Genomic DNA, 27,864 nt, shown 5'->3' on the forward strand with positions numbered 1-27,864 from the left:
GATCCTGAACATCTCTTGCCCAAGCCTGGGCGAAGAGAGAAAGTCTGCCCCCCACTAGATCCGATCCCGGATCGGGGGCCCTCAATTCATGCTGTTTTAGGGGCAGCAGCAGGTTTCCTAGTCTGCTTGCCCTTGTTCCAGGACTGGTTAGGTTTCCAGCCTTGTCTGTAGCGAGCAACAGCTCCTTCCTGTTTTGGTGCAGAGGAAGTTGATGCTGCTCCTGCTTTGAAATTACGAAAGGAACGAAAATTAGACTGTCTAGTCTTGGCTTTGGCTTTGTCCTGAGGCAGGGCATGGCCTTTACCTCCTGTAATGTCAGCGATAATCTCTTTCAACCCGGGCCCGAATAAGGTCTGCCCTTTGAAAGGTATATTAAGCAATTTAGACTTAGAAGTAACATCAGCTGACCAGGATTTTAGCCACAGTGCCCTGCGTGCCTGAATGGCGAATCCTGAATTCTTCGCCGTAAGTTTAGTAAGATGTACTACGGCCTCCGAAATGAATGAATTAGCTAGTTTAAGGACTCTAAGCCTGTCCGTAAGGTCGTCCAGAGTAGCTGAACCAATGTTCTCTTCCAGAGACTCAATCCAGAATGCCGCTGCAGCCGTGATCGGCGCAATGCATGCAAGGGGTTGCAATATAAAACCTTGTTGAACAAACATTTTCTTAAGGTAACCCTCTAACTTTTTATCCATTGGATCTGAAAAAGCACAGCTATCCTCTACCGGGATAGTGGTACGCTTAGCTAAGGTAGAAACTGCTCCCTCCACCTTAGGGACCGTTTGCCATAAGTCCCTTGTGGTGGCGTCTATTGGAAACATTTTTCTAAATATCGGAGGGGGTGAGAACGGCACACCGGGTCTATCCCACTCCTTAGTAACAATTTCAGTAAGTCTCTTAGGTATAGGAAAAACCTCAGTACTCGTCGGTACCGCAAAATATTTATCCAACCTACACATTTTCTCTGGTATTGCAACTGTGTTACAATCATTCAGAGCCGCTAACACCTCCCCTAGTAATACACGGAGGTTTTCCAGTTTAAATTTAAAATTTGAAATATCTGAATCCAGTCTGTTTGGATCAGAACCGTCACCCACAGAATGAAGTTCTCCGTCCTCATGTTCTGCCACCTGTGACGCAGTGTCTGACATGGCCCTAATATTATCAGCGCACTCTGTTCTCACCCCAGAGTGATCACGCTTACCTCTTAGTTCTGGTAATTTAGCCAAAACCTCAGTCATAACAGTAGCCATATCCTGTAATGTGATTTGTAATGGCCGCCCAGATGTACTCGGCGCTACAATATCACGCACCTCCCTCTGAGCGGGAGATGTAGGTACTGACACGTGAGGCGAGTTAGTCGGCATAACTCTCCCCTCGTTGTTTGGTGAAATTTGTTCAATTTGTACAGATTGACTTTTATTTAAAGTAGCATCAATACAGTTAGTACATAAATTTCTATTGGGCTCCACTTTGGCATTGCAACAAATGACACAGGTATCATCCTCTGAATCAGACATGTTTAACACACTAGCAAATAAACTTGCAACTTGGAAATACAATTCAATTAGAATAATATTAAAACGTACTGTGCCTTTAAGAAGCACAGAAGATCTATGACAGTTGAAAATTAATAAATTGAAACAGTTATAGCCTCAATCCTTGTAAACAACACAACTTTAGCAAAGGTTTAATCCCATTAGCAAGGATAACAAACTCTGAAAGCAGGAAACAAATTACAGAATAAACATTTTTTATCTCAGTCAAACTATAATTCTCACAGCTCTGCTGAGAGAAATTACCTCCCTCAAAATAAGTTTTGAAGACCCCTGAGCTCTGTAGAGATGAACCGGATCATGCAGGGAATACAATGAGTTGCTGACTGAAATATTTGATGCATAGTAAAAGCGCCAAAAAACGGCCCCTCCCCCTCACACACAGCAGTGAGGGAGAACAGAAACTGTCAGAAAAACAGATTAAGCAACTGCCAAGTGGAAAAATAGTGCCCAAACATTTATTCACACAGTACCTCAGCAAATGAAAACGATTTTACATTCCAGCAAAAACGTTAAACATAATCTCTAGTTATTAAACAGCTTTATGTATTTCTTACAGTGTAATTCTAGTGAAGTACCATTCCCCAGAATACTGAAGTGTAAAGTATACATACATGACATTATATCGGTATGGCAGGATTTTCTCATCAATTCCATTGTCAGAAAATAAAAACTGCTACATACCTCTATGCAGATTCATCTGCCCGCTGTCCCCTGATCTGAAGTTTACCTCACTCCTCAGATGGCCGAGAACAGCAATATGATCTTAACTACTCCGGCTAAAATCATAGCAAAACTCTGGTAGATTCTTCTTCAAACTCTGCCAGAGAGGTAATAACACACTCCGGTGCTATTTTAAAATAACAAACTTTTGATTGAAGATATAAAACTAAGTATAATCACCATAGTCCTCTCACACATCCTATCTAGTCGTTGGGTGCAAGAGAATGACTGGGAGTGACGTAGAGGGGAGGAGCTATATGCAGCTCTGCTGGGTGAATCCTCTTGCACTTCCTGTTGGGGAGGAGTAATATCCCAGAAGTAATGATGACCCGTGGACTGATCACACTTAACAGAAGAAAAGAAAGAACAGAGTAGCCAACTCTGGCTTTCTAAACTAGGGCAGCAATTGTTAGGAAAACACAGTAAGTACCTCTTTACAAGTTCCTAACTTTAAAGCCACCACTACCGACTGCAAGGAATGACGTGCAATACGGCTATACCCCAAAACGTTCTTGTAGATCTAAACTTCACCTCCTCCATGCACCAAATGCAAAGAGAATGACTGGGGGTTGTGGGCAAGGGACTGATACTAAACAGTTTAACTGTGGTGCTCTTTGCCACCTCCTGCTGGCCAGGAGTAAAATTCCCAATAGTAATTACTCAAGTCGTGGACTCACCATATCTTAGGAAAGAAAAGCCATTCAAAATAGTCTGTAATATTTAAAAAAAGTATAAAGTATGCAGGAACCTGTAAAACAGGCACAAGTGTGTGTGAAGAGGAGAACCAGAGCAAGTCCCCTAGCTATGTTGTACCTGTGACTGAGTAGCTACAAATAGCCTCTGGGCTGTGTGGATGCTAAGGTAAAGCACTTACCTGTAAAAATTACCCCTCCACTGGCTTACCAGGTATGCAGCTGCATCAGTATCCAGTAGAGAGTCCATCTAGTGCAGATACAGGTATCGCAGAGTAAATGTTGTAAAAAAATACCAGAATAGCACAACAGAAGTCAATGTGACATCTGAGGGCAGCCATGGCAGACATCCCATAAGAAATACCTTTAATGCTTGTTAAAAAGTAAAAAATCAGCCAAACGCTTCAAAAACTGCAGCCTTGAAAACAAATTCATGGCAGGAAGCAGTACAACAGCACTATTCAACAGACACTGGTTCATTAACAAACAAGCAGCAAACAGCCTGTCACTCCACTCTGTCTTGGCAGCGGCTCTGCCTCATTTCATGGCCGTTGCCATGGTTGCGGTGGCTGTTGTGGCGATGACATCATCTCTGCATGCCGTTTCTCACCCCTGATGCCGCTCTCCTGTTTGCTGTTCTTGATGCGAACCTGCACCTTTGTAAGTACCTCTCACTTTATGCACTTTGCCCAAGTATAGGTGTTACTGTCTGTGCTCCTAGTTGTTAATATTTTCGACCTGAACTGCTGTTTGCCTTATCGTTACTGAACTCTGCCTGTGTCAAGACTACTCTATTGCTTAACCCCTAACTGCTGATTGCCTTATTGTTGCTGACCTCTGCCGGTTCCTGACCATACTTCTGGTTTACCCCTCAACTGCTTGATTGCCTTATTGTTGCTGACCTCTGCCTGTTCCTTATCATTCTACTGGTTTACCCCTGAACTGCCTATCTGTTGCCGGACTTTGCTTGTCTCTGACCATTCTCTGCCTTACACTTATTGCCGTGAAGGACTACCCTGTCTACCGTGAATACTGCTTACCTCATATCTTAAACTCACTTTGTTCTTGCATATTTCTGGCCATGTTTGGTCTGATAGGAAAATATCCCACGAGCATTACACAGTCAAACCAGTACTGAAACATATCAGCAGAGGTTATGGAAATAGGAGTATATTGTAGATCCATAAAGGGAGGAAAACCGATTTCAGAGGGCTTATTAAAAATTCCCATACCCCAAATACATCCCTCTCACAAGTACTGTACTCTGAGGTGCCTAAATATAGACTGAAAACCTCTTTCTCTGAAGAATCAAACGCACATCTTCATTATTCAACCACCTCCAGCGGAGACAAAGTAAAGGCTAAGGTATGTGTGAGGGGTTTTATAGAGCTCTTGGGGTATGGAACTCTTTGCTTCCTCCTAGTGGTAGAGAATGGTAATTCCCATAAGTAATAGATCATGGACGCTTACCCCCTGTATGAAAGAAAAAACATAATTTATGCTTACCTGATAAATTTATTTCTCTTGTAGTGTATCCAGTCCACGGATCATCCATTACTTGTGGGATATTCTCCTTCCCAACAGGAAGTTGCAAGAGGATCACCCACAGCAGAGCTGCTATATAGCTCCTCCCCTCACTGCCATATCCAGTCATTCGACCGAAACAAGCCGAGAAAGGAGAAACCATAGGGTGCAGTGGTGACTGTAGTTTAATTAAAATTTAGACCTGCCTGAAAAGGACAGGGCGGGCCGTGGACTGGATACACTACAAGAGAAATAAATTTATCAGGTAAGCATAAATTATGTTTTCTCTTGTTAAGTGTATCCAGTCCACGGATCATCCATTACTTGTGGGATACCAATACCAAAGCTAAAGTACACGGATGATGGGAGGGACAAGGCAGGAACTTAAACGGAAGGAACCACTGCCTGTAGAACCTTTCTCCCAAAAACAGCCTCCGAAGAAGCAAAAGTATCAAATTTGTAAAATTTGGAAAAAGTATGAAGGGAAGACCAAGTTGCAGCCTTGCAAATCTGTTCAACAGAGGCCTCATTTTTAAAGGCCCAGGTAGAAGCCACAGCTCTAGTAGAATGAGCTGTAATCCTTTCAGGAGGCTGCTGTCCAGCAGTCTCATATGCTAAACGGATTATACTCCGAAGCCAAAAAGAAAGACAGGTCGCCGAGGCCTTCTGACCTCTCCTCTGTCCAGAGTAAACAACAAACAGGTTAGATGTTTGGCGAAAATCTTTAGTAGCCTGTAAGTAAAACTTCAAGGCACGGACTACGTCTAGATTATGCAAAAGACGTTCCTTCTTTGAAGAAGGATTAGGACATAATGATGGAACAACAATCTCTTGATTGATATTCTTGTTAGAAACCACCTTAGGTAAAAACCCAGGTTTTGTACGCAGAACAACTTTATCTCAATGAAAGATCAGATAAGGAGAATCACAATGTAAGGCAGATAACTCCGAGACTCTTCGAGCCGAGGAAATAGCCATCAGAAAAAAGAACTTTCCATGAAAGAAGTTTGATATCAATAGAATGAAGGGGTTCAAACGGAACCCCTTGAAGAACTTTAAGAACCAAGTTTAAGCTCCATGGAGGAGCAACAGGTTTAAACACAGGCTTAATTCTAACTAAAGCCTGACAAAATGCCTGAACGTCTGGAACTTCTGCCAGACGCTTGTGTAAAAGAATAGACAGAGCAGATATCTGTCCCTTTAAAGAACTAGCTGATAATCCTTTGTCCAAACCCTCTTGGAGGAAGGACAATATCCTAGGAATCCTAACCTTACTCCATGAGTAATTCTTGGATTCACACCAATGAAGATATTTACGCCATATCTTGTGGTAAATTTTCCTGGTGACAGGCTTTCGTGCCCGTATTAAGGTATCAATTACTGACTCGGAGAAGCCACGCTTTGATAGGATCAAGCGTTCAATCTCCATGCAGTCAGTCTCAGAGAAAGTAGATTCGGATGATTGAAAGGACCTTGTATTAGAAGGTCTTGTCTCAGAGGCAGAGTCCATGGTGGAAAGGATGACATGTCCACTAGGTCTGCATACCAGGTCCTGCGTGGCCTCGCAGGCGCTATCAATATCACTGATGCTCTTTCTTGTTTGATTTTGGCAATCAGACGAGGGAGCAGAGGAAACGGTGGAAACACATAAGCCAGGTTGAAGAACCAAGGCGCTGCTAGAGCATCTATCAGTGCCGCTTCTGGGTCCCTGGACCTGGATCCGTAACAAGGAAGCTTGGCGTTCTGGCGAGACGCCATGAGATCCAATTCTGGTTTGCCCCAATGGAGAACCAATTGAGCAAACACCTCCGGATGGAGTTCCCATTCCCCCAGATGAAAAGTCTGATGACTTAGAAAATCCGCCTCCCAGTTCTCTACACCTGGGATATGGATCGCTGACAGGTGGCAAGAGTGAGTCTCTGCCCAGCGAATTATCTTGGAGACTTCTGACATCGCTAGGGAACTCCTGGTTCCCCCTTGATGGTTGATGTAAGCCACAGTCGTGATGTTGTCCGACTGAAATCTGATGAACCTCAGTGTTGCTAGCTGAGGCCAAGCCAGAAGAGCATTGAATATTGCTCTTAACTCCAGAATATTTATTGGGAGGAGTTTCTCCTCCTGAGTCCATGAACCCTGAGCCTTAAGGGAGTTCCAGACTGCACTCCAACCTAGAAGGCTGGCATCTGTTGTTACAATTGTCCAATCTGGTCTGCGAAAGGTCATACCCTTGGACAGATGGGCCCGAGATAACCACCAGAGAAGAGAATCTCTGGTTTCCTGATCCAGATTTAGTAGAGGGGACAAATCTGTGTAATCCACATTCCACTGACTGAGCATGCATAATTGCAGCGGTCTGAGATGCAGGCGCGCGAATGGCACTATGTCCATCGCCGCTACCATTAAGCCAATTACTTCCATGCACTGAGGCCCCGTGGGGCGCGGAATGGAGTGAAGAACACGGCAAGCATTTAGAAGTTTTGATAACCTTGACTCCGTCAGGTAAATTTTCATTTCTACAGAATCTATTAGAGTCCCTAGGAAGGAAACCCTCGTGAGAGGAGATAGAGAACTCTTTTCTTCGTTCACTTTCCACCCATGCGACCTCAGGAATGCCAGAACTATCTCTGTATGAGATTTCGCAATTTGAAAGCTTGACGCCTGTATCAGGATATCGTCCAGGTAAGGAGCCACCGCTTTGCCTCACGGTCTTAGGACCGCCAGAAGTGAACCCAGAACCTTTGTAAAAATTCTTGGGGCTGTAGCCAACCCGAATGGAAGAGCTACAAATTGGTAATGCCTGTCTAGAAAGGCAAACCTCAGGAACTGATGATGATTCTTGTGAATCGGAATGTGAAGGTAGGCATCCTTTAAGTCCACTGTGGTCATGTACTGACCCTCTTGGATCATGGGTAAAATGGTTCGAATAGTTTCCATCTTGAATGACGGAACTCTGAGGAATTTGTTTAGGATCTTAAAATCCAAAATTGGTCTGAAGGTTCCCTCTTTTTTAAGAACCACAAACAGATTTGAATAAAACCCCTGTCCTTGTTCCGTCCGCGGAACTGGATGGATCACTCCCATTACAAGGAGATCTTGTACGCAGCTTAGGAATGGAATCTGATTTGCAGATAATCTTGAAAGGTGAAATCTCCCTTGTGGAGGAGAAGCTTTGAAGTCCAGAAGATATCCCTGAGATATGATCTCCAATGCCCAGGGATCCTGAACATCTCTTGCCCACGCCTGGGCGAAGAGAGAGAGTCTGCCCCTACTAGATCCGTTGTCGGATAGGGGGCCGCTCCTTCATGCTGTCTTAGAGGCAGCAGCATGCTTTCTGGCCTGCTTGCCCTTGTTCCAGGACTGGTTAGGTTTCCAGGCCTGCTTGGATTGAGCAAACGTTCCCTCTTGTTTTGAAGCAGAAGAAGTTGATGCTGCACCTGCCTTGAAATTTCGAAAGGCACAAAAATTAGACTGTTTGGCCCTTGATTTGGCCCTGTCCTGAGGAAGGGTATGACCCTTACCTCCAGTAATGTCAGCAATAATTTCTTTCAAACCAGGCCCAAATAAGGTCTGCCCCTTGAAAGCAATGTTGAGTAATTTAGACTTTGAAGTCACATCAGCTGACCAGGATTTGAGCCATAGCGCCCTACGCGCCTGGATGGCGAATCCGGAATTCTTAGCCGTTAGTTTAGTCAAATGAACAATGGCATCAGAAACAAATGAGTTAGCTAGTTTAAGAGTTCTAAGCTTGTCAACAATTTCAGTCAATGGAGCTGTATGGATGGCCTCTTCCAGGGCCTCAAACCAGAATGCCGCCGCAGCAGTGACAGGCGCAATGCATGCAAGGGGCTGTAAAGCCTACCGCACCTGGTGTTCCCAGGCGGTCTCCCATCCAGGTACTGACCAGGCCTGGCCCTGCTTAACTTCCGAGATCAGACGGGATCGGGTGCATTCAAGGCAGTGCGGAGGTAGACTTCTTAAGGTAACCCTCTAATTTTTTATCCATTGGATCTGAAAAAGCACAACTGTCCTCAACCGGGATAGTGGTACGCTTTGCTAAAGTAGAAACTGCTCCCTCCACCTTAGGGACAGTCTGCCATAAGTCCCGTGTAGTGGCATCTATTGGAAACATTTTTCTAAATATAGGAGGTGGGGAAAAGGGCACACCGGGGCTATCCCACTCCTTACTAATAATTTCTGTAAGCCTTTTAGGTATTGGAAAAACATCAGTACTCACCGGCACTGCATAGTATTTATCCAGCCTACACAATTTCTCTGGCACTGCAATTGTGTCCCAGTCATTCAGAGCAGCTAATACCTCCCCAAGCAATACACGGAGGTTCTCAAGCTTAAATTTAAAATTAGAAATCTCTGAATCAGGTCTCCCCGATTCAGAGACGTCACCCACAGACTGAAGCTCTCCGTCCTCAGGTTCTGCATACTGTGACGCAGTATCAGACATAGCTCTTACAGCATCTACGCGCTCTGTATCTCGTCTAACCCCAGAGCTATCGCGCTTGCCTCTCAATTCAGGCAATCTGGATAATACCTCTGACAGGGTATTATTCATGATTGCAGCCATGTCCTGCAAAGTAATCGCTATGGGCGTCCCTGATGTACTTGGCGCCATATTAGCGTGCGTCCCTTGAGCGGGAGGCGAAGGGTCCGACACGTGGGGAGAGTTAGTCGGCATAACTTCCCCCTCGACAGACCCCTCTCTGTTGACAATTATTTTATAGATAAAGACTGATCTTTACTGTTTAAGGTGAAATCAATACATTTAGTACACATTCTCCTATGGGGCTCCACCATGGCTTTTAAACATAATGAACAAGTATCCTCTGTTTCAGACATGTTTGTACAGACTAGCAATGAGACTAGCAAGCTTGGAAAACACTTTAAAGCAAGTTAACAAGCAATATAAAAAAACGTTACTGTGCCTTTAACCCCTTAATGACCACAGCACTTTTCCATTTTCTGTCCGTTTGGGACCAAGGCTATTTTTACATTTTTGCGGTCTTTGTGTTTAGCTGTAATTTCCCTCTTACTCATTTACTGTACCCACACATATTATATACCGTTTTTTTCGCCATTAAATGGACTTTCTAAAGATACCATTATTTTCATCATATCTTATCATTTACTATAAAAAAAATTATAAAATATGAGGAAAAAATGGAAAAAAACACACTTTTTCTAACTTTGACCCCCAAAATCTGTTACACATCTACAACCACCAAAAAACACCCATGCTAAATAGTTTCTAAATTTTGTCCAGAGTTTATAAATACCCAATGTTTACATGTTCTTTGCTTTTTTTGCAAGTTATAGGGCCATAAATATAAGTAGCACTTTGCTATTTCCAAACCACTTTTTTTCAAAATTAGCGCTAGTTACATTGGAACACTGATATCTTTCAGGAATCCCTGAATATCCCTTGACATGTATATATATTTTTTAGAAGACATCCCAAAGTATTGATCTAGGCCCATTTTGGTATATTTCATGCCACCATTTCACCGCCAAATGCAATCAAATAAAAAAAAAAAGTAAAATTTTTCCAAATTTTAGGTTTCTCACTGAAATCATTAACAAACATTTTGTGCAATTATGGCACAAATGGTTGTAAATGCTTCTCTGGGATCCCCTTTGTTCAGAAATAGCAGACATATATCGCTTTGGCGTTGTTTTTAAGTAATTAGAAGTCCGCTAAATGCTGCTGCACACCACAAGTGTATTATGCTCAGCAGTGCAGGGGTTAATTAGGGAACTTGTAGGGAGCTTGTAGGGTTAATTTTAGCTTTAGTGTAGTGTAGTAGACAACCCCAAGTATTGATCTAGGCCCATTTTGGTATATTTCAGGCCACCATTTCACCGCCAAATACGATTAAATTAAAAAAAATAGTCAACTTTTTCACAAACTTTAGGTTTCTCACTGAAATTATTTAGAAACAACTTGTGCAATTATGGTACAAATGGTTGTAAATGATTCTCTGGGATCCCCTTTGTTCAGAAATAGCAGACATATATGGCTTTGGTGTTGCTTTTTGGTAATTAAAAGGCCGCTAAATGCCACTGCGCACAAAACGTGAATTATGCCCAGCAGTGAAGGGGTTAATTAGGTAGCTTGTAGGGAGCTTGCAGGGTTAATTTTAGCTTTAGTGTAGAGATCAGCTTCCCACCTGAAACATCAGACCCCCTGATCCCTCCCATAGAGCTCTCTTCCCTCCCCCACCCCACAATTGTCCCCGCCATCTTAAGTACTGGCAGAAAGTCTGCCAGTACTAAAATAAAAGGTGTTTTTTTTTACTTTTTTTTTAAGCATATTTACATATGCTGCTATGTAGGATCCCCCCTTAGCCCCCAACCTCTCTGATCCCCCCCCCACTGCCTTATTGGGGGCCATCTTGGGTACTGGCAGCTGTCTGCCAGTACCCAGTTTGCATATAAAAATGTTTTTTTTTAATTTATTTTAGTTTTTTCTGTAGTGTAGCTCCCCCCCCCCAGATCAATCCCCCACCCCCTCCCAGATCCCTTCCATTACGTTTTATTATTAATATTTTGTATTATATTGTACAAAAATATTTACAAGTTTCTGTAGTGTAAGCGGTTCCCACCCGCTCCCTCCCTGTGCACGCGCCCTCCCGCCGCCCCCTGTGCACGCGCGATCCCGCCCCCCTCTCTGACTAAGAAGCCATCGATGGCCGCCCACCCACCTCCCATTTACGCTCCCACCCACCAACGAATGCGGCCATCGATGTCCGGTGCAGAGAGGGCCACAGAGTGGCTCTCTCTGCACCGGAGGGGCAAAAATTGTTATTGCAGGATGCCTCGATATCGAGGCATCCTGCAATAACCGGAAAGCAGCTGGAAGTGATCAGGATCGCTTCCAGCTGCTTTCCAAACCGAGGACGTGCAGGGTACGTTCTCAGGCATTAACTGCCTTTTTTCTGAGGACGTACCCTGCACGTCCTCGGTCGTTAAGGGGTTAAGAGAAACAAATTTTGACAAAATTTGAAATATCAGTGAAAAAAGGCAGTTACACTAACAACATTTTTACAGTGTATGTAACAAGTCAGCAGAGCATTGCACCCACTTGCAAATGGATGATTAACCCCTTAATAACAAAAACAGAATAATAAATGACAAAAACGTTTTTTAAACACAGTCACAACAACTGCCACAGACTACTGTGATTGTTACCCTCCTCAAACACGACTTTGAAGCCTTTTGAGCCCTTCAGAGATGTCCTGTATCATGCAGAGGGAAGCTGAATGTCTCTGTCAGTATTTTTATCTGCACAGAAAAGCACTAAAATAGGCCCTTCCCACTCATATTGCAACAGTGGAAAGCTTCAGGAAACTGTTTCTAGGCAAAAATCAAGCCAGTCATGTGGAAAAAAACTAGGCCCCAATAAGTTTTGTCACCAAACATATATATAAAAACGATTAACATGCCAGCAAACGTTTTATATTACACTTTTTTAAGAGTATGTATCTCTGTTGATAAGCCTGATACCAGTCGCTATCACTGCATTTAAGGCTTAACTTACATTAATCCGGTATCAGCAGCATTTTTCTAGCAAATTCCATCCCTAGAAATATATTAACTGCACATACCTTATTGCAGGAAAACCTGCACGCCATTCCCCCTCTGAAGTTACCTCACTCCTCAGAATATGTGAGAACGGCAGTGGATCTTAGTTACTTCTGCTAAGATCATAGAAATCACAGGCAGATTCTTCTTCTAATGCTGCCTGAGATGAAACAGTACACTCTGGTACCATTTAAAAATAACAAACTTTTGATTGAAGTTAAAAAAACTAACTATAATACACCACTCTCCTCTTACTACGTCCATCTTTGTTGAGAGTTGCAAGAGAATGACTGGATATGGCAGTGAGGGGAGGAGCTATATAGCAGCTCTGCTGTGGTTGATCCTCTTGCAACTTCCTGTTGGGAAGGAGAATATCCCACAAGTAATGGATGATCCGTGGACTGGATACACTTAACAAGAGAAAAATATATCTAAGCTTTAGAAACCAATTTTAAATTTGAATCACTCAACATCAATCTATTCATCCCTCGGTCTCTGGGAGGTGCTGGAGAGTGTGTGGTAAAAGGATCATATTTAGTGGGATTGTGAGATGCTTAAGCCATATGGGAATCAAGTGATCCACAATATGGAATATTCTCTAGCATGCTCTATTAAATCATCCCCAATAATCTTTCTTCTTAGCTATCACCCTTGATAAAATTTAAATATAAAACTACTCTGTGCATAATTATATCCCATTAACTATGTCAAAGTCTAATCCCATGGTACTGGAAGAAAAGTGCCCCTCCACTCCCGAATGGAAACAACTAGTAACAAGAACACTTCAATTAGAAAAAAACTACAAGAAATATTAAAATGTGCAAATACATCTGTATATATTTTTGTAAAATATATATTTATAGCTATTTATCTATATGAATACATACAGATAGATAGATATTGTATACATAGATATATAGAAATATATATTTAAAAATAAAATGAACATTTTTTTTCCAAGTGAAGAACATAGGTATTTGAAGAATTTACATTAATAAAACATAAAAACATAATAAATATTAATATTGGATATTTCATGGCACTTGATTGGGAAGGTCTCAAAAGTATATATATATATATATATATATATATATATATATATATATATATATATATAAAAATATATAAATATAAACACACACACTCACCGGCCATCTTACAGGTGCTCTATTGGATTGAAATCTGGTGACTTAGGAGGCCATTGGAGTACAGTGAACTCATTGTCATGTTCAAGAAAACATAATTTATGTAAGAACTTACCTGATAAATTCATTTCTTTCATATTGGCAAGAGTCCATGAGCTAGTGACGTATGGGATATACATTCCTACCAGGGGGGGCAAAGTTTCCCAAACCTCAAAATGCCTATAAATACAAACCTCACCATACCCACAATTCAGTTTAATGAATAGCCAAGTAGTGGGGTGATAAAGAAAGGAGTAAAAAGCATCAAACAAGGAATTGGAAAAATTGTGCTTTGTACAAAAAAATCATAACCACCACAAAAAGGGTGGGCCTCATGGACTCTTGCCAATATGAAAGAAATTAATTTATCAGGTAAGTTCTTACATAAATTATGTTTTCTTTCATGTAATTATCAAGAGTCCATGAGCTAGTGACGTATGGGATAGCAGATACCCAAGATGTGGAACTTCCACGCAAGAGTCACTAGAGAGGGAGGGATAAAAACATAATTTATGCTTACCTGATAAATTCCTTTCTTCTGTAGTGTGATCAGTCCACGGGTCATCATTACTTCTGGGATATTACTCCTCCCCAACAGGAAGTGCAAGAGGATTCACCCAGCAGAGCTGTATATAGCTCCTCCCCTCTACGTCACTCCCAGTCATTCGACCAAGGACCAACGAGAAAGGAAAAGCCAAGGGTGAAGTGGTGACTGGAGTATAAATTAAAAAATATTTACCTGCCTTAAAAACAGGGCGGGCCGTGGACTGATCACACTACAGAAGAAAGGAATTTATCAGGTAAGCATAAATTATGTTTTCTTCTGTTAAGTGTGATCAGTCCACGGGTCATCATTACTTCTGGGATACCAATAACAAAGCAAAAGTACACGGATGACGGGAGGGATAGGCAGGCTCTTTATACAGAAGGAACCACTGCCTGAAGAACCTTTCTCCCAAAAATAGCCTCCGATGAAGCAAAAGTGTCAAATTTGTAAAATTTGGAAAAAGTATGAAGCGAAGACCAAGTTGCAGCCTTGCAAATCTGTTCAACAGAGGCCTCATTCTTGAAGGCCCAAGTGGAAGCCACAGCTCTAGTAGAATGAGCTGTAATTCTTTCAGGAGGCTGCTGTCCAGCAGTCTCATAAGCTAAACGAATTATGCTACGAAGCCAAAAAGAAAGAGAGGTAGCGGAAGCTTTTTGACCTCTCCTCTGCCCAGAGTAAATGACAAACAGAGAAGACGTTTGTCGAAAGTCCTTAGTTGCCTGTAAGTAAAATTTTAGAGCACGGACTACATCCAGGTTGTGCAGTAGACGTTCCTTCTTTGAAGAAGGATTTGGGCATAAAGAAGGAACAACAATCTCTTGATTGATATTCCTGTTAGTAACTACCTTAGGTAAGAACCCAGGTTTAGTACGCAGGACAACCTTATCCGAATGAAAAATCAAATAAGGAGAATCACAATGTAAGGCTGATAATTCAGAGACTCTTCGAGCCGAGGAAATAGCCATTAAAAATAGAACTTTCCAAGATAACAACTTTATATCAATGGAATGAAGGGGTTCAAACGGAACGCCCTGTAAAACATTAAGAACAAGGTTTAAACTCCATGGTGGAGCAACAGTTTTAAACACAGGCTTAATCCTGGCCAAAGCCTGACAAAAAGCCTGGACGTCAGGAACTTCTGACAGACGTTTGTGTAACAGAATGGACAGAGCTGAGATCTGTCCCTTTAATGAACTAGCAGATAAACCCTTTTCTAAACCTTCTTGTAGAAAAGACAATATCCTAGGAATCCTAACCTTACTCCAAGAGTAACCTTTAGATTCACACCAATATAGGTATTTACGCCATATCTTATGGTAAATCCTTCTGGTAACAGGTTTCCTAGCCTGTATTAAGGTATCAATAACTGACTCAGAAAACCCACGTCTTGATAAAATCAAGCGTTCAATTTCCAAGCAGTCAGCTTCAGAGAAGTTAGATTTTGATGTTTGAAGGGACCCTGTATCAGAAGGTCCTGTTTCAGAGGTAGAGACCAAGGTGGACAGGATGACATGTCCACCAGGTCTGCATACCAAGTCCTGCGTGGCCACGCAGGTGCTATTAGAATCACTGATGCTCTCTCTTGTTTGATTCTGGCAATCAATCGAGGAAGCAACGGGAAGGGTGGAAACACGTAAGCCATCCTGAAGTCCCAAGGTGCTGTCAGAGCATCTATCAGGACTGCTCCTGGATCCCTGGATCTGGACCCGTAACGAGGAAGCTTGGCGTTCTGTCGAGACGCCATGAGATCTATCTCTGGTTTGCCCTAACGTCGAAGTATTTGGGCAAAGACCTCCGGATGAAGTTCCCACTCCCCCGGATGAAAAGTCTGACGACTTAAGAAATCCGCCTCCCAGTTCTCCACTCCCGGGATGTGGATTGCTGACAGGTGGCAAGAGTGAGACTCTGCCCAGCGAATTATCTTTGATACTTCCATCATAGCTAGGGAGCTTCTTGTCCCTCCCTGATGGTTGATGTAAGCTACAGTCGTGATGTTGTCCGACTGAAACCTGATGAACCCCCGAGTTGTCAACTGGGGCCAAGCCAGGAGGGCATTGAGAACTGCTCTCAATTCCAGAATGTTTATTGGCAGGAGACTCTCCTCCTGACTCCATTGTCCCTGAGCCTTCAGAGAATTCCAGACGGCACCCCAACCTAGAAGGCTGGCGTCTGTTGTTACAATTGTCCAGTCTGGTCTGCTGAATGGCATCCCCCTGGACAGATGTGGCCGAGAAAACCACCATAGAAGAGAATTTCTGGTCTCTTGATCCAGATTCAGAGAAGGGGATAAGTCTGAGTAATCCCCATTCCACTGACTTAGCATGCACAGTTGCAGTGGTCTGAGGTGTAAGCGTGCAAAGGGTACTATGTCCATTGCCGCTACCATTAAGCCGATTACCTCCATGCATTGAGCCACTGACGGGTGTTGAATGGAATGAAGGGTGCGGCAAGCACTTTGAAGTCTTGATAGCCTGTCCTCTGTCAGGTAAATCTTCATTTCTACAGAATCTATAAAAGTCCCCAGGAAGGGAACTCTTGTGAGTGGAACGAGTGAACTTTTCTTTTCGTTCACCTTCGATCCATGTGACCTTAGAAATGCCAGCACTAACTCTGTATGAGACTTGGCAGTTTGAAAGCTTGAAGCTTGTATCAGAATGTCGTCTAGGTAAGGAGCTACCGAGATTCCCCGCGGTCTTAGTACCGCCAGAAGAGCACCCAGAACCTTTGTGAAGATTCTTGGAGCTGTAGCCAATCCGAATGGAAGAGCCACAAACTGGTAATGCCTGTCTAGGAAGGCAAACCTTAGGTACCGATAATGATCTTTGTGAATCGGTATGTGAAGGTAAGCATCTTTTAAATCTACAGTGGTCATGTACTGACCCTCTTGGATCATAGGTAAAATTGTCCGAATAGTCTCCATCTTGAACGATGGAACTCTTAGGAATTTGTTTAGGATCTTTAAGTCCAGGATTGGTCTGAAAGTTCCCTCTTTTTTGGGAACCACAAACAGATTTGAGTAAAACCCCTGTCCCTGTTCCGATCGTGGAACTGGATGGATTACTCCCATTAACAAGAGCTCTTGTACGCAGCGTAGAAACGCCTCTTTCTTTGTCTGGATTGTTGACAATCTTGACAGATGAAATCTCTCTCTTGGAGGAGAGTATTTGAAGTCCAGTAGGTATCCCTGAGATATTATCTCTAGCGCCCAGGGATCCTGAACATCTCTTGCCCAAGCCTGGGCGAAGAGAGAAAGTCTGCCCCCCACTAGATCCGATCCCGGATCGGGGGCCCTCAATTCATGCTGTTTTAGGGGCAGCAGCAGGTTTCCTAGTCTGCTTGCCCTTGTTCCAGGACTGGTTAGGTTTCCAGCCTTGTCTGTAGCGAGCAACCGCTCCTTCCTGTTTTGGTGCAGAGGAAGTTGATGCTGCTCCTGCTTTGAAATTACGAAAGGAACGAAAATTAGACTGTCTAGTCTTGGCTTTGGCTTTGTCCTGAGGCAGGGCATGGCCTTTACCTCCTGTAATGTCAGCGATAATCTCTTTCAACCCGGGCCCGAATAAGGTCTGCCCTTTGAAAGGTATATTAAGCAATTTAGACTTAGAAGTAACATCAGCTAACCAGGATTTTAGCCACAGCGCCCTGCGTGCCTGAATGGCGAATCCTGAATTTTTCGCCGTAAGTTTAGTAAGATGTACTACGGCCTCCGAAATGAAAGAATTAGCTAGTTTAAGGACTCTAAGCCTGTCCGTAAGGTCGTCCAGAGTAGCTGAACCAATGTTCTCTTCCAGAGACTCAATCCAGAATGCCGCTGCAGCCGTGATCGGCGCAATGCATGCAAGGGGTTGCAATATAAAACCTTGTTGAACAAACATTTTCTTAAGGTAACCCTCTAACTTTTTATCCATTGGATCTGAAAAAGCACAGCTATCCTCCACCGGGATAGTGGTACGCTTAGCTAAGGTAGAAACTGCTCCCTCCACCTTAGGGACCATTTGCCATAAGTCCCTTGTGGTGGCGTCTATTGGAAACATTTTTCTAAATATCGGAGGGGGTGAGAACGGCACACCGGGTCTATCCCACTCCTTAGTAACAATTTCAGTAAGTCTCTTAGGTATAGGAAAAACCTCAGTACTCGTCGGTACCGCAAAATATTTATCCAACCTACACATTTTCTCTGGTATTGCAACTCTGTTACAATCATTCAGAGCCGCTAACACCTCCCCTAGTAATACACGGAGGTTTTCCAGTTTAAATTTAAAATTTGAAATATCTGAATCCAGTCTGTTTGGATCAGAACCGTCACCCACAGAATGAAGTTCTCCGTCCTCATGTTCTGCCACCTGTGACGCAGTGTCTGACATGGCCCTAATATTATCAGCGCACTCTGTTCTCACCCCAGAGTGATCACGCTTACCTCTTAGTTCTGGTAATTTAGCCAAAACCTCAGTCATAACAGTAGCCATATCCTGTAATGTGATTTGTAATGGCCGCCCAGATGTACTCGGCGCTACAATATCACGCACCTCCCTCTGAGCGGGAGATGTAGGTACTGACACGTGAGGCGAGTTAGTCGGCATAACTCTCCCCTCGTTGTTTGGTGAAATTTGTTCAATTTGTACAGATTGACTTTTATTTAAAGTAGCATCAATACAGTTAGTACATAAATTTCTATTGGGCTCCACTTTGGCATTGCAACAAATGACACAGGTATCATCCTCTGAATCAGACATGTTTAACACACTAGCAAATAAACTTGCAACTTGGAAATACAATTCAATTAGAATAATATTAAAACGTACTGTGCCTTTAAGAAGCACAGAAGATTTAGGACAGTTGAAAATTAATAAATTGAAACAGTTATAGCCTCAATCCTTGTAAACAACACAACTTTAGCAAAGGTTTAATCCCATTAGCAAAGATAACAAATTCTGAAAGCAGGAAACAAATTACAGAATAAACGTTTTTTATCTCAGTCAAACTATAATTCTCACAGCTCTGCTGAGAGAAATTACCTCCCTCAAAATAAGTTTTGAAGACCCCTGAGCTCTGTAGAGATGAACCGGATCATGCAGGGAATACAATGAGTTGCTGACTGAAATATTTGATGCTTAGAAAAAGCGCCAAAAAACGGCCCCTCCCCCTCACACACAGCAGTGAGGGAGAACAGAAACTGTCAGAAAACAGATTAAGCAACTGCCAAGTGGAAAAATAGTGCCCAAACATTTATTCACTCAGTACCTCAGCAAATGAAAACGATTTTACATTCCAGCAAAAACGTTAAACATAATCTCTAGTTATTAAACAGCTTTATGTATTTCATACAGTGTAATTCTAGTGAAGTACCATTCCCCAGAATACTGAAGTGTAAAGTATACATACATGACATTATATCGGTATGGCAGGATTTTCTCATCAATTCCATTGTCAGAAAATAAAAACTGCTACATACCTCTATGCAGATTCATCTGCCCGCTGTCCCCTGATCTGAAGTTTACCTCTCCTCAGATGGCCGAGAAACAGCAATATGATCTTAACTACTCCGGCTAAAATCATAACAAAAACTCTGGTAGATTCTTCTTCAAACTCTGCCAGAGAGATAATAACACACTCCGGTGCTATTTTAAAATAACAAACTTTTGATTGAAGATATAAAACTAAGTATAATCACCATAGTCCTCTCACACATCCTATCTAGTCGTTGGGTGCAAGAGAATGACTGGGAGTGACGTAGAGGGGAGGAGCTATATACAGCTCTGCTGGGTGAATCCTCTTGCACTTCCTGTTGGGGAGGAGTAATATCCCAGAAGTAATGATGACCCGTGGACTGATCACACTTAACAGAAGAAATAAAGACAGCCAATTCCGCTGAAAAAATAATCCACAACCCAAATCAAAGAATTGTAATCTTATAATGAAAAAAAAACTGAAATTATAAGCAGAAGAATCAAACTGAAACAGCTGCCTGAAGTACTTTTCTACCAAAAACTGCTTCAGAAGAAGAAAAAAACTCAAAATGGTAGAATTTAGTAAAAGTATGCAAAGAAGACCAAATTGCTGCTTTGCAAATCTGATCAACAGAAGCTTCATTCTTAAAAGCCCAGGAAGAAAAAACTGACCTAGTAGAATGAGCCGTAATCCTGTGAGGCGGGGATTTACCCGACTCCACATAAGCATGATGAATCAAAGACTTTAACCAAGACGCCAAAGAAATGGCAGAAGCCTTCTGACCTTTCCTAGAACCAGAAAAGATAGCAAATAGACTAGAAGTCTTCCTGAAATCTTTAGTAGCTTCAACATAATATTTCAAAGCTCTAACTAAGTCCAAAGAATGTAAAGATCTCTCCAGAGAATTCTTAGGATTAGGACACAAAGAAGGGACAACAATTTCTCTACTAATGTTGTTAGAATTCACAACTTTAGGTAAAAAATTAAATGAAGTCCGCAAAACCGCCTTTTCCTGATGAAAAATCAGAAAAGGAGATTCACAAGAAAGAGCAGATAACTCAGAAACTCTTCTAGCAGAAGAGATGGCCAAAAGGAATAAAACTTTCCAAGAAAGTAATTTTATAACCAGAGAATGCTTAGGTTCAAACGGAGGAGCCTGTAAAGCCCTCAGAACCAAATTAAGACTCCAAGGAGGAGAAATTGACTTAATGACAGGCTTAATACGAACCAAAGCCTTTACAAAACAATGAATATCAGGATGATTAGCAATTTTTCTGTGAAAAAGTACAGAAAGAGCAGAGATTTTGTCCTTTCAAGGAACTTGCAGACAAAACTTTTTCCAAACCATCCTGAAGAAACTGTAAAATTCTATGAATTCTAAAAGAATGCCAAGAGAATTAATGAGAAGAACACCAAGAAATGTAAGTCTTCCAAACTCGGTAATAGATCTTCCTAGACACAGATTTACGAGCCTGTAACATAGTATTAATCACTGAATCAGAGAAACCTCTATGACTAAGTATTAAGCGTTCAATCTCCATACCTTCAAATTTAATGATTTGAGATCCTGATGAAAAAATGGTCCTTGAGATAGAAGGTCTGGCCTTAACGGAAGTGTCCAAGGTTGGCAACTGGCCATCCGAACGAGATCCGCATACCAAAACCTGTGTGGCCATGCTGGAGCCACGAGCAGTACAAACGAACGCTCCATTAGGATTTTGGAAATCACCTTTGGAAGAAGAACTAGAGGCGGAAAGATATAAGCAGGTTGATAATTCCAAGGAAGTGACAACGCATCCACCGCTTCCGCCTGAGGATCCCTGGATCTGGACAGATACCTGGGAAGTTTCTTGTTTAGATGAGAGGCCATAAGATCTATTTCTGGAAGTCCCCAGATTTGAACAATCTGAAGAAATACCTCTGGGTGAAGAGACCATTCGCCCGGATGTAACGTCTGGCGACTGAGATAATCCGCTTCCCAATTGTCTATACCTGGGATATGAACCGCAGAAATTAGACATGAGCTGGATTCCGCCCAAACAAGTATCCAAGATACTTCTTTCATAGCCTGAGGACTGTGAGTCCCCCCTTGATGATTGACATATGCCACGGTTGTGACATTGTCTGTCTGAAAACAAATAAATGATTCTCTCTTCAGAAGAGGCCAGAACTGAAGAGGCCAGAACTGAAGAGCTCTGAAAATCGCACGGAGTTCCAAAATGTTGATTGGTAATCTTGCCTCCTGAGATTCCCAAACCCCCTGCGCTGTCAGATATCCCCATACAGCTCCCCAACCTGAAAGACTTGCATCTGTTGAGATCAAAGTCCAGGATGGACGAAAAAACATAATTTATGCTTACCTGATAAATTTATTTCTCTTGTAGTGTATCCAGTCCACGGATCATCCATTACTTGTGGGATATTCTCCTTCCCAACAGGAAGTTGCAAGAGGATCACCCACAGCAGAGCTGCTATATAGCTCCTCCCCTAACTGCCATATCCAGTCATTCGACCGAAACAAGCCGAGAAAGGAGAAACCATAGGGTGCAGTGGTGACTGAAGTTTAATTAAAATTTAGACCTGCCTTAAAAGGACAGGGCGGGCCATGGACTGGATACACTACAAGAGAAATAAATTTATCAGGTAAGCATAAATTATGTTTTCTCTTGTTAAGTGTATCCAGTCCACGGATCATCCATTACTTGTGGGATACCAATACCAAAGTTTAAGTACACGGATGATGGGAGGGACAAGGCAGGAACTTAAACGGAAGGAACCACTGCCTGTAGAACCTTTCTCCCAAAAACAGCCTCCGAAGAAGCAAAAGTATCAAATTTGTAAAATTTTGAAAAGGTATGAAGCGAAGACCAAGTCGCAGCCTTGCAAATCTGTTCAACAGAGGCCTCATTTTTAAAGGCCCAGGTAGAAGCCACAGCTCTAGTAGAATGAGCTGTAATTCTTTCAGGGGGCTGCTGTCCAGCAGTCTCATATGCTAAACGGATTATACTCCGAAGCCAAAAAGAAAGAGAGGTTGCCGAGGCCTTTTGACCTCTCCTCTGTCCAGAGTAAATAACAAACAGGTGAGATGTTTGGCGAAAATCTTTAGTAGCCTGCAAGTAAAACTTTAATGCACGGACTACGTCTAGATTATGCAAAAGACGTTCCTTCTTTGAAGAAGGATTAGGGCATAATGATGGAACAACAATCTCTTGATTGATATTCTTGTTAGAAACCACCTTAGGTAAAAACCCAGGTTTTGTACGCAGAACTACTTTATCTGAATGAAAGATCAGATAAGGAGAATCACAATGTAAGGCAGATAACTCCGAGACTCTTCGAGCCGAGGAAATAGCCATCAGAAAAAGAACTTTCCATGATAGAAGTTTGATATCAATAGAATGAAGGGGTTCAAACGGAACCCCTTGAAGAACTTTAAGGACCAAGTTTAAGCTCCATGGGGGAGCAACAGGTTTAAACACAGGCTTAATTCTAACTAAAGCCTGACAAAATGCCTGAACGTCTGGAACTTCTGCCAGACGCTTGTGTAAAAGAATAGACAGAGCAGAAATCTGTCCCTTTAAAGAACTAGCTGATAGTCCTTTGTCCAAACCCTCTTGGAGGAAGGACAATATCCTAGGAATCCTAACCCTACTCCATGAGTAATTCTTGGATTCACACCAATGAAGATATTTACGCCAAATCTTGTGGTATATTTTCCTGGTGACAGGCTTTCGTGCCTGTATTAAGGTATCAATTACTGACTCGGAGAAGCCACGCTTTGATAGGATCAAGCGTTCAATCTCCATGCAGTCAGTCTCAGAGAAAGTAGATTTGGATGATTGAAAGGACCTTGTATTAGAAGGTCTTGTCTCAGAGGCAGAGTCCATGGTGGAAAGGATGACATGTCCACTAGGTCTGCATACCAGGTCCCGCGTGGCCACGCAGGCGCTATCAATATCACCGATGCTCTCTCCTGTTTGATTTTGGCAATCAGACGAGGGAGCAGAGGAAACGGTGTTAACACATAAGCCAGGTTGAAGAACCAAGGCGCTGCTAGAGCATCTATCAGTGCCGCTTCTGGGTCCCTGGACCTGGATCCGTAACAAGGAAGCTTGGCGTTCTGGCGAGACGCCATGAGATCCAGTTCTGGTTTGCCCCAACGGAGAACCAATTGAGCAAACACCTCCGGATGGAGTTCCCACTCCCCCGGAAGAAAAGTCTGACGACTTAGAAAATCCGCCTCCCAGTTCTCTACCCCTGGGATATGGATCGCTGATAGGTGGCAAGAGTGAGTCTCTGCCCAGCGAATTATCTTGGAGACTTCTGACATCGCTAGGGAACTCCTGGTCCCCCCTGGATGGATGATGTAAGCCACAGTCGTGATGTTGTCCGACTGAAATCTGATGAACCTCAGTGTTGCTAACTGAGGCCAAGCTAGAAGAGCAATGAATATTGCTCTTAACTCCAGAATATTTATTGGGAGGAGTTTCTCCTCCTGAGTCCATGAACCCTGAGCCTTAAGGGAGTTCCAGACTGCACCCCAACCTAGAAGGCTGGCGTCTGTTGTTACAATGGTCCTATCTGGCCTGCGAAAGGTCATACCTTTGGACAGATGGACCCGAGATAACCACCAGAGAAGAGAATCTCTGGTTTCCTGATCCAGATTTAGTAGAGGGGACAAATCTGTGTAATCCCCATTCCACTGACTGAGCATGCATAATTGCAGCGGTCTGAGATGCAGGCGCGCAAATGGCACTATGTCCATCGCCGCCACCATTAAGCCGATTACTTCCATGCACTGAGCCACCGTGGAGCGCGGAATGGAGTGAAGAACACGGCAAGCATTTAGAAGTTTTGATAACCTGGACTCCGTCAGGTAAATTTTCATTTCTATAGAATCTATCAGAGTCCCTAGGAAGGAAACCCTTGTGAGAGGAGATAGAGAACTCTTTTCTTCGTTCACTTTCCACCCATGCGACCTCAGAAATGCCAGAACTATCTCTGTATGAGACTTGGCAATTTGAAAGCTTGACGCCTGTATCAGGATGTCGTCTAGGTAAGGAGCCACCGCTATGCCTCGCGGTCTTAGAACCGCCAGAAGTGAGCCCAGAACCTTTTTAAAAATTCTTGGGACTGTAGCCAACCCGAATGGAAGAGCTACAAACTGGTAATGCCTGTCTAGAAAGGCAAACCTCAGGAACCGATGATGATTCTTGTGGATCGGAATGTGAAGGTAGGCATCCTTTAAGTCCACTGTGGTCATGTACTGACCCTCTTGGATCATGGGTAAAATGGTTCGAATAGTTTCCATCTTGAATGATGGAACTCTGAGGAATTTGTTTAGGATCTTTAGATCCAAAATTGGTCTGAAGGTTCCCTCTTTTTTGGGAACCACAAACAGATTTGAATAAAACCCCTGTCCTTGTTCCGTCCGCGGAACTGGATGGATCACTCCCATTACAAGGAGGTCTTGCACGCAGCTTAGAATGCCTCTTTCTTTATCTGGTTTGCAGATAATCTTGAAAGGTGAAATCTCCCTTGTGGAGGAGAAGCTTTGAAGTCCAGAAGATATCCCTGAGATATGATCTCCAACGCCCAGGGATCCTGAACATCTCTTGCCCACACCTGGGCGAAGAGAGTCTGCCCCCTACTAGATCCGTTGTCGGATAGGGGGCCGCTCCTTCATGCTGTCTTGGAGGCAGCAGCAGGCTTTCTGGCCTGCTTGCCCTTGTTCCAGGACTGGGTAGGTTTCCAGGCCTGCTTAGATTGAGGAAAAGTTCCCTCTTGTTTTGAAGTAGAGGGAGCTGATCCTGCACCTGCCTTGAAATTTCGAAAGGCACGAAAATTAGACTGTTTGGCCCTTGATTTGGCCCTGTCCTGAGGAAGGGTATGACCCTTACCTCCAGTAATGTCAGCAATAATTTCTTTCAAACCAGGCCCGAATAAGGTCTGCCCCTTGAAAGGAATGTTAAGTAATTTAGACTTTGAAGTCACATCAGCTGACCAGGATTTAAGCCATAGCGCCCTATGCGCCTGGATGGCGAATCCGGAATTCTTAGCCGTTAGTTTAGTCAAATGAACAATGGCATCAGAAACAAATGAGTTAGCTAGCTTAAGTGTTCTAAGCTTGTAAATAATTTCAGTCAATGGAGCTGTATGGATGGCCTCTTCCAGGGCCTCAAACCAGAATGCCGCCGCAGCAGTGACAGGCGCAATGCATGCAAGGGGCTGTAAAATAAAACCTTGTTGAAGAAACATTTTCTTAAGGTAACCCTCTAATTTTTTATCCATTGGATCTGAAAAAGCACAACTGTCCTCAACCGGGATAGTGGTACGCTTTGCTAAAGTAGAAACTGTTCCCTCCACCTTAGGGACTGTCTGCCATAAGTCCCGTGTAGTGGCATCTATTGGAAACATTTTTCTAAATATAGGAGGTGGGGAAAAGGGCACACCAGGTCTATCCCACTCCTTACTAATAATTTCTGTAAGCCTTTTAGGTATTGGAAAAACATCAGTACTCACCGGCACTGCATAGTATTTATCCAGCCTACACAATTTCTCTGGCACTACAAATGTGTCACAGTCATTCAGAGCAGCTAATACCTCCCCAAGTAACACTCTGAGGTTCTCAAGCTTAAATTTAAAATTAGAAATCTCTGAATCAGGTCTCCCCGATTCAGAGACGTCACCCACAGACTGAAGCTCTCCGTCCTCAGATTCTGCATATTGTGACGCAGTATCAGACATGGCTCTTACAGCATCTACGCGCTCTGTATCTCGTCTAACCCCAGAGCTATCGCGCTTGCCTCTCAATTCAGGCAATCTGGCTAATACCTGTGACAGGGTATTATTCATGATTGCAGCCATGTCCTGCAAAGTAATCGCTATGGGCATCCCTGATGTACTTGGCGCCATTTTAGCGTGCGTCCCTCGAGCGGGAGGCGAAGGGTCCGACACGTGGGGAGAGTTAGTCGGCATAACTTCCCCCTCGACAGACCCCTCTGGTGACAATTCTTTTATAGATAAAGTCTGATCTTTACTGTTTAAGGTGAAATCAATACATTTAGTACACATTCTCCTATGGGGCTCCACAATGGCTTTTAAAAATAATGAACAAGTAGTTTCCTCTGTGTCAGACATGTTTGTACAGACTAGCAATGAAACTAGCAAGCTTGGAAAACACTTTAAACAAAGTTAACAAGCAATATAAAAAACGTTACTGTGCCTTTAAGAGAAACAAATTTTGGCAAAATTTGAAATAACAGTGAAAAAAAGGCAGTTACACTAACGAAGTTTTTACAGTGTATGTAACAAGTTAGCAGAGCATTGCACCCACTTGCAAATGGATGATTAAGCCCTTAATACAAAAAACAGATTAACAAAACGAAAAATATGTTTTTTAAACAGTCATAACAGCTGCCACAGCTCCTACTTTTGAAGCCTTTTGAGCCCATCAGAGATGTCCTATAGCATGCAGGGGACTGCTGAGGGAAGCTGAATGTCACAGTTTGTAATTTTAACTGCACCAACTGTAACTTTTATACTATAACAGTGGAAAGCCTCAGGAAAAACTGTTTCTAGCAAAAATAAAGCCAGCCATGTGGAAAAAAACTAGGCCCCAATAAGTTTTATCACCAAAGCATATATAAAAACGATTAAACATGCCAGCAAACGTTTTATATTACACTTTTATAAGACTATGTATCTCTGTTAATAAGCCTGATACCAGTCGCTATTAAATCACTGCATTTAGGCTTAACTTACATTAATCCGGTATCAGCAGCATTTTTCTAGCAAGTTCCATCCCTAGAAATATGTTTACTGCACATACCTTATTGCAGGAAAACCTGCACGCCATTCCCTCTCTGAAGTTACCTCACTCCTCAGAATATGTGAGAACGGCAATGGATCTTAGTTACTTCTGCTAAGATCATAGAAATCACAGGCAGATTCTTCTTCTAATGCTGCCTTTGATAAAACAGTACACTCCGGTACCATTTAAAAATAACAAACTTTTGATTGAAGTTAAGAAACTAACTATAATACACCACTCTCCTCTTACTACGTCCATCTTTGTTGAGAGTTGCAAGAGAATGACTGCATATGGCAGTTAGGGGAGGAGCTATATAGCAGCTCTGCTGTGGGTGATCCTCTTGCAACTTCCTGTTGGGAAGGAGAATATCCCACAAGTAATGGATGATCCGTGGACTGGATAAACTTAACAAGAGAAAAAGAGGCCCCTTGAATTAAATGATGGTGATCCAACCACCAAGTCAGAGAAGATCGAACATTGGGATTTAAGGATATTAATTGTGATATATTTGTATAATCCCTGCACCATTGGTTCAGCATACAAAGCTGGAGAGGTCTCATGTGAAAAAGGGATCGCGTCCGATGCAGCAGTCATGAGACCTAGAATTTCCATGCACAAAGCTACCGAAGGGAATGATTGAGACTGAAGGTTTTGACAAGCTAAAACCAATTTCAGACGTCTCTTTTCTGTTAGAGACAAAGTCATGGACACTGAATCTATTTGGAAACCCAAAAAGGTTACCCTTGTCTGAGGAATCATAGAACTCTTTGGTAAATTGATCCTCCAA

General features: G+C 42.8%; 1 protein-coding gene and 1 non-coding gene across 2 annotated transcripts in view; both read right to left on the reverse strand.

The window, feature by feature from the left end:
- The window catches only part of TBC1D15 (TBC1 domain family member 15), a 903,088-nt gene that overhangs the window by 713,327 nt on the left and 161,897 nt on the right, over window positions 1-27,864 (reverse strand). The window lies entirely within an intron of this gene.
- Window positions 8,348-8,466, reverse strand: LOC128665270 (5S ribosomal RNA). The gene has a single exon (XR_008403042.1). It is a non-coding gene; the product is annotated as a 5S ribosomal RNA (ribosomal RNA).

Source organism: Bombina bombina, chromosome 6 (genome assembly GCF_027579735.1).
Source record: "Bombina bombina isolate aBomBom1 chromosome 6, aBomBom1.pri, whole genome shotgun sequence".
Taxonomy (NCBI): domain Eukaryota; kingdom Metazoa; phylum Chordata; class Amphibia; order Anura; family Bombinatoridae; genus Bombina; species Bombina bombina.